The following is an 8721-nucleotide window of genomic DNA, read 5'->3' as shown; positions in this document are numbered from 1 at the left end:
ACAACTTTTCTCATCTTTCCTCTTGCAAGAAACAGAAAAATAAGACCTGAATAAAACCCAGGACAAACAATTTAAAACTATTCTCAAAACCAAGAGGCCAACTGGAGGTATAGTGGCTGTAATTGCTCCTTCAAAATATCTTTCTTAGCTTCAACTTTTCTGTAGCTTGAAACTTATACTCTTGTCAGGGAGAGGGAGAGAGAGGGATGAAGGGCTCAGTGTTGAAAACTCACCTGCTTTCTGGGGCCAGATCAGTCATTTAGATGAGTCTGTGATGCCTGCTGTAGGTCAATTGTAAGGTAGCTATAATCAGAGGGCCAGGGTGGGTTAAAAAGAGCAATACTCTCAAGTTCAAGTCCTGCCTGTCCATTTGTGAACCATTGATCTTGGACAAAATTATCAGCTTTCTGAGGCTCCATGTTTTCATCTACACAATGCAGCTTAACTACTTCATGGGCTGCTTGTGCATATGGAATGTGCTAGGATGTGGAAAGGGCCTTGTGAACTACAAAAGAAGTCTGTAAATAACAACTGTATGTTCAAGGCAAACAGTAGGAAAAGCAGCCTCAGATCAGTGAGACCGAGTGTAAAGGGAGGACAGAGGGCGGGGAGTGAACAGCCCCTGCACAGAAAAGCCACTCTCTATCCACCCTCCCCATGGGCTGCAGGCTACAGATCTTCCACCTGGGGTCTTCAGCTCAAACCATCTCTACTGGCCGGTATGGCGGTGAGTCCAGGGTAGAGGAGTTAATTAACAAGAGAAATGAAAAGGAGGATAAAAGAAGGGGTAAATTTTTTCATCATCATCACCATCTTTTAAAAATATTTATTTTAGAGGTCCCAGTCAAAAGCTGCCCTAGGCAGAGCTCTAATATAGTGCATCAAATGGAGGGGATCATTATTACATTTGTAAGCAGCATGGTGCTCCGCTAAACACAGGCACAGTAGGGGCCATGGTAAATGTTTTTGTCAATAGAGAAGAGACATACAGGTCTGTGCAAAAGGCGTGGGAAAAGACAAATTTCCTGTCTTTATGGATGTGAGGAATACAGACTATGGTTAATAACTGATTTTGTCTATTGAAGTGCTTTTACTTTCTTTAATTATCTATATTTTTATGTTTTAATGATCAATTCATCAATTTACCATCTAGTGTTTTAGAATGTTGCTTGCTAGGTCACTTAACCTTCTGCACATTTAGTTTCCTTAATTTTATAAAATAGGCATCATTTAAATTTCGTAGTAATTAACTGAAAGACTAAGTGTGAATTACTAGGCTAATTCCAGAGGAAGTTCCTGATAAATGATGGTTCTCTGTCCTATCTCCCAATTCTTCAAATGGTCCTGGATGTACAGTATTTTGCAAGCCAGAATCTACGTAATCATAAAACTCTGACTTTGTATATATGTGAAGGAACACCATATTCTTCATATACTTTATGGAGGCCAGTGAAGTCTGTAAATAGTATCTGCAAAATCAGCAATGAAAGATGTCTGCATATTTCATGATTTATGTGTTCCATGCCTTGTTGGTAAATGTTAAATTTCCAAATATTCACATCTAAGGGTTATTGAGCTATATTGACTGAAAATTAAAAATTTCATGTCATGAGAATTTTACCTGAAGTAAGTAAGTCACTATTTAAGAATAACTTGGCAAACTCCAACTCAGGAGTGCTCATCAATGTGGATAAATTGAAGAGTGATATGATCTCTTTCAAAGAGCTAGAATGTTTTGATGAAGAGTTAAAGGAGAATCAGCACTAATTCAGTGCTTACTGTGTACCAGGGACTCTGCTACATGCTTTCTACATGCTGCCTCATTTAATCCTCACCATGACTCCATGAGGTAGGCAAGGATATGCCCATTTGCTGATGAGGAAAACAAGACTCTGCAAAGTTAAGGAAGTTTTTTTAAAAATCACACATTTAGCAAATGGCAGGACACACTCATATCTACTGCTAACTTATTTAATGAATGTATATTGAGAGCTTGATGTTCCAATGATTAATCTTTTAGATGTTGTGGACTAAGCAATAAATAAAACCAAAATAAGCCTGTGTTCTTAAACTTTAGATACAACCAAAAATGATTATATATATATATATATATATATATATATATATGCCTATTAGAAGCTACCTAATTGTATACTTTATACCAAATTGATGGTAGTAGTTATTTATCTCAAAAAGGTTCTAGAGCAAGATATCTGGGGGAGGGTTATTAACTTTTAAAAATTCTCGTTTAATTAACAAATATGGCTGGACTGGGTGGCTCATGCCTGTAATCCCAGCACTTTGGAAGGGCAAGGCAAGTGGATGATTTGAGGCCAGGAGCTAGAGATCAGCCTGGCCAACATGGCAAACATCATTTGTACTAAAAATATAAAAATTAATGGGGTGTGGTGGCACGTAACTGTAATCCCAGATACTCAGGAGGAGAATCACTCGAATCTGGAAAGTGGAGGCTGCAGTGAGCTGAGATTACACCACTGCATTCCAGTCTGGGTGACAGAGTGAGACCCTGTCTCAAAAAAAAAAAAAAAAAAAAAGAGAGAAGAAAAGAAAACAACAAAGGCTCACTTTCAATTTTAAAATAATTATAGACTTACAAAAATTTTGCATATTTCCCATCTATTCTTCACTCAGATTCCTTAAATGTTTTCTCTATAAAAATGGTCAAACACTGGAAATTAATACAGATATGATAGTCTCATGTAATCTGCAGATATTATGTAAATTTTACTAATTGCCCCTTTTCTGGTCCAGGATCCAATCTAGATTTTGTATTATACTTGGATTTCACATTTTCTCAGACTCCTTCAATGTGAGACTTCCTTGCTTTTTCTTCGTTATTCATGACTTGATATTTTTACAGTCTAGGCCTGTTATTTTGTAAAATATTCTTTCAATTTAGATTTATATAATTTTCCCCATGATTAAACTCAGGTGTGCATTTTTGGTTAAAAAAAAAATCATCACCAAAACAATATTGCGACCTTCTCAGTGTATCTTATCAGGAGGTACAAATTGTTCATGTTCTATTACTAGCAATATTATGAGAACAGTCGTGTAAGAGTGTGTCTGACAGATTTTTTCCCCTATAAAGTTACAATTTAACCTTTGTATTTAATAACTGCTTTGTGGGTAGATATTTTGAGATCATGCAAATAATCTGTTTCTCGTCATACTTTTACCCATTAATTTTATTATCTGTTAATTGTTGTTCCTTGCAACAATTATTACAGTGGTGTTCCCCAAATGGTGATTTTCCATTTACATTATTCCTTCTACATTTATTAATTAGAATTCCACTGGAAGGAAGTTTTTCCTTCTCCCCTATTTATTTATTTATTCATATTATTAAAATTATGTCAGTATGAATTCACAGATATTTATTTTCATCTATGAGAGTTATAAACATTAAACTGGTTTAAACCAGTTATAAACTTTTGTATTTATTGCATTGCATAGATTGGCCTTGATTAGGCTAGGAACTTCTTCACATTGGTTTGTGGATTCCTTTGACATAACACCATAATTTTTTTTTAATTTAATTTTATTTTTTATAGCATTTTAGGTTTTGGGGTACATGTGAAGAACATGCAAGATTGTTGCATAGGTACACACGTGGCAGTGTGATTTGCTGCCTTCTTCCCCCTCACCTATATCTGGCATTTCTCCCCATGCCATCCCCCCCAAACCCCACCCCCTGCTGTCCCTCCCCTATTTGCTCCCAACAGACTCCAGTGTGTAGTGCTCCCCTCCCTGTGTCCATGTGTTCTCATTGTCCAACACCCGCCTATGAGTGAGAACATGCGGTGTTTGATTTTCTGCTCCTGTGTCAGTTTGCTGAGAATGATGGTTTCCAGGTTCATCCATGTCCCTACAAAGGACACGAACTCATAGTTTTTTATGTCTGCGTAATATTCCATGGTGTATATGTGCCATATTTCACCTGTCCAGTCTATCATCGATGGGCATTTGGGTTGATTCCAGGTCTTTGCTATTGTAAACTGTGCTGCAATGAACATTCGTGTGCATGTGTCCTTATAGTAGAACGATTTATAATCCTTTGGATATATACCCAGTAATGGGATTGCTGGGTCAAATGGAATTTCTATTTCTAGGTCCTTGAGGAATCATCACAGAAACTGGACCCCTTCCTGACACCTTACACTAAAATTAACTCCAGATAGATTAAAGACTTAAACATAAGACCTAACACCATAAAAACACTAGAAGAAAATCTAGGCAAAACCATTCAGGACATAGGCTTAGGCAAGGACTTCATGACCAAAACACCAAAAGCATTGGCAACAAAAGCCAAAATAGACAAATGGGACCTAATCAAACTTCACAGCTTCTGCACAGCAAAAGAAACAGTCATTAGAGTGAATCAGCAACCAACAGAACACCATAATTTTTAAAGCACATTTACACTCTGCCACCATGTAACAATGACATGCTGGTAGAGTACTGGTTTCCCCCCAGAAAAATTAGAAACCAAGATCTGAGTGCTAAGTTGCTAATTGCTCTTGACATGTCATTGCATATAGATTCTTTCAGAGATCAGATTTAGGAAAAAAATATGTATGAATCTCATTTGTACAAACATTTATATCTCTGTTTCTAGCTGCCTATCATCTTTCTTTCATCTACATCTAACTATCAATCAATCAATCAATCATCTACCTATATTAAAAACTATAAGGTTGCACTAATACCTGAGAGTCGAGTTTCATACCACAGATTTTATTCTTGCCTTCCTCCTTTCTATGTTGACAATTCTTTCTGACAGTGAGAAAGCTGGCTTTCATTGTTTACAATGTGTTTACTTCCTTGTTTTGTCTTGGAGTATATGGAAAGTATCAGTATTGGTAACTCATACTATCTTTGTTTGTTCCTGCTGCTATATTAAAATACCTGATCCTGGGTAATGTTTAAAGAACAGACATTTATTTCTAACAGTTTTGGAAGCTGAAAGTTCAAGATGAAGGTGCTAGCAGTTTTGGTGTCTGGTGAGGGCCTGATCTTTGTTTCCAAAGACCTTGGAAACCTTGTTGTTTTGCCCTCTAGAGGGAACAACCACTGTGTACTAACATAGTGGAAGGAACAGAAGGTTATAAAAAGGAATTTGGGTGCTTCTTTCACCTCTTTTATAAAGTTGCTAATCCTATTCCTGAGAGATTAGTCATGACCCCATGACTTAGCCATCCCCTAAAGGCTCTACCTCCAAATACTATCATATTGGTGATTAAGTAACAACGTATAGTTTTGGAAGACACATTCAGACCATAGCATTTCACTCTTGAATCTCAAAATTTATTCCCTTTTCACATGCAAAATATATTCCTCCCATTCCAATAAGCCCCAAAAGTCTTAACTCATTTTCGCACCAACTCAAAAGTCCAAAGTCCAGAGTCTCATCTAAATCAGACATGTGAGACTCAAGGTATGATTCAACTTGGGGCAAATTTCTCTGCACCTCTAAACCTGTGAAATCAGAATGGTTTTCTCCTTCCACAATATAGTGGTGAGACAGGTGTAGGATAGACATTCCCATTCTAAAAGAACGAAATAGAAAAGGTGATATTAGAATTCTTTTCCTCTTGCCATTATTTTGCCATTATTATTACTATTATTACTATTTATACTGAAGCAGAGACTATTTAAATTGCCTTTACTATATTTATTGTCTTTATAACCTAAGGCATAGAGCCAGCAGAAATTCCCCAAAGATATCTTTTGTCCCTCTACTTAAGGTAAGTCATTCCAAACATTTCTTAATGCATTTAGAATGAGAATCAATAACAGTGCCTCAAGTTAACTTTCATTGCCCTCAAGGACAGTTTCCAATTCCCTGGGCAGAAGTAATATCTTCTCTGAAGTCTGAGGCAGCACTTTGTCAGGGGAAGCGCAAATGTTCCTTGTGGTGGGCAGAGTTATTTTGTTTTTTACTCTGAGTTTGCACTCTATGAAAACTCTGTGTTCACGTCATTGACACAGAAATTTGATTTCCTCCCTCTGAACAGGAAGGAACTTCTCTTAGAAGGAGTTTGCTTGCTTTATTTGCTACAATTAGAGCTTCTTTTCAACTTGACTTGACAGTCTTTTGCTTTGTTTTTCTAAACATTCAATTTCTTGGAAGTTCTAGAGATATGGTGGTGATCAAGAAGAGTAAGACCTCTGTCCTCATGAAGCTTATACACTAGTAAGTTTAAGGGTGCTGTCTCTCTTTCTCTAGGATGCATTTCACTTAAATTTAAGCAAAAACTATGGGAGAAGTTTTATAAACAGTTCCTAGATTAAAATTTTGAATAAAAAAGCCAATATTTGCTTGAAAGATGTACTAGGATAAGAAAGTTCCAAATATGTTCCTTAGATAATTTTTGGAATATGGCAAATGTTACATTTTAAAATAAGTCAGGGTGAAAATGTAATTGCTTTATATAGAATATATAAAGGTATCTGTTTACCTTTCAGCTGTCTTTACTGGTTACAGAAGCCAGGAACCAAGTACATAGAAGATCTTGAATGATTTGCAATTATTCAATACAATTTGTTCAACAGAGACACTCATATGACCAGTTTTACTAATACATATATATATAATACCCGATCAAGCTTAAAACATGCTGCTAAGGAAAAGTAGTGACATTGTCAGGGCTAAAGAATGCATGAGAAATATAATGCACAAAATATTAATAATAAACTGTTAAAGCTGGATACAAACTCAGGGTTCTGATCAACCTGTCCTAATGCAGAAGTTACTTCAACAGCTCTTACTTCACTGACAAAGAGTACTCTTGATTCTGCTTGGCACAGCTATTGAGAGAATAAACTGTTGGGGTGGGGGAGGGGTAGTATATATGGTGCTGCCCAAGGTCCTGAAAATTGATTTTGTTAATGAAATGTTTTGTTCTGACACTCCTGGGATAAAGGTTCAATCTTGTCCCCTGTTCAATCTTGTCCCAGTAATCTTGAACCAAGTGGGAAAGGGGCAGTGATAGGAGAGGAAATGGGAAAGGGAGAACAAAAGAGAGAATAAAGGGAAGAAGGAAAGGACATAGCCTTTAAAGAGTGTTTGAAAAAAATAGAGTCCTTGATTTCTCAATCATCTTCAAATAATAGCAACAACTGACAAAGAAAATTTCTTTTATTTTTGATATGGTGGGTGTGTCAGCTTGTTCAGTATGTATAACAAAAAGCATAGACTGGTGGCTTGTTCACAGCAGAAATTCTTTTCTCACAGTTCTGGAACCTGGGAAGTCCTACTTTAAGGTGCTGACACATTTGGTGTCTGATGATGGCCTGCTTTCTCATAGACAGCTGCCTTCTTCTCACTGTTACTTCATGTGGTGAAAGGTAAGAGATTACTCCAGGGCCTCTTTCATGAAGTTGCTAATCTCATTCTCTTATAACCTAATCACCCACCAAAGATCCCACCTCTTTTTTTTTTTCTGAGACTGCATTTCACTCTTGTTGCCCAAGCTGGAGTGCAGTGGCATGATCTCCCCTCACTGCAACCTCCACCTCCCAGGTTCAAGTAGTTCTCCTGCCTCAGCCTTCCAAGTAGCTGGGATTACAGGCATGTGCTACCACACACTGCTAATTTTGTATATTTAATAGAGACGGGATTTCTCCATGTTGGTCAGGCTGGTCTCGAACTCCCGATCTCAAGTGATCTGTCCACCTCAGACTCCCAAAGTGCTGGGATTACAAGTCTGAGCCACTACGCCTGGCAGCCCCACCTCTTAATACCATCACCTTGGGGATTAGGATTTTAAAATGTGAATTTGGGGGGAAAATAAACTTTCAATTCATTGTATTTGATAATGATGCCAATTGGATTCCTGGGAAGTAGGTTGTCAGAAAGAGTTAGAGTAGGCACACAGAGTATTTTAAGTCATACCTTTGGAATCAATACTTGCTGATGAGAAAGAAAAAAATGTAAAATGGCAGAGGAGAAAGGCAAGCTGCAATACAGTCTCAAAAGCCTAAGCAGACCTGATAAAATATGATGGCACTAGAATAGCCATCCAGAGCTCTTTAAAGTTGAGTAAGGCCTTTATATTCCCACATTGTTCAGTCATTAAATCTAGGCTATCCTAAGAAGGAATATGACCTTGAGTGAGGTGACTATGACCATTAACTGAGGCAATTCATGAAAGGGGTTATTGTTGGGGCTACAGGTACTTTCCTAAAGGCAGACATGGGTGGCCAATCCAGTGTGCACAACAAGGGTCATATGTCACATTATTTCTCAAGCTATGTTTATGTATAAGCATCCTACCTCCCAAGCCAACTTATGACAGAATTGTGCATCTGTTTTTGTATATACATTTTATTTCAGGTTGAGTCAATAGCTTTCTCCTTCCAGTTCCTTGCCCGCCATCCTCACATGACTAATCCCTGACTCACTTTCCATCCCATTTGTTATTTGAAAGAAGCTGCTGTGCTTCAATATCATCTCAAAATCTCTAACATTTTCTTTTCCTCATGCACCATCTTTGATACTTTTTCAAAGTTCTTGAGGTGACAGCCATTTTTAAGTCATCTTTTATCTTATTTCCTTTCCTTTGGTTGTTTTCTTTCTTTTCTTTTCTTTTCTTTTTTCTTTTCTTTTCTTTTCTTTTCTTTTCTTTCTTTCTTCCTTCCTTTCCTTCCTTTTCTTTCTTTCTTTCTTTCTTTCTTTCTTTCTTTCTTTCTTTCTTT

The sequence above is a fragment of the Sapajus apella genome, unplaced genomic scaffold (assembly GCF_009761245.1).
Source record: "Sapajus apella isolate SASKATOON/1434 unplaced genomic scaffold, GSC_monkey_1.0 scaffold3, whole genome shotgun sequence".
NCBI classification, from domain to species: Eukaryota; Metazoa; Chordata; class Mammalia; order Primates; family Cebidae; genus Sapajus; species Sapajus apella.
Note: the sequence above shows the minus strand (reverse complement) of the source record.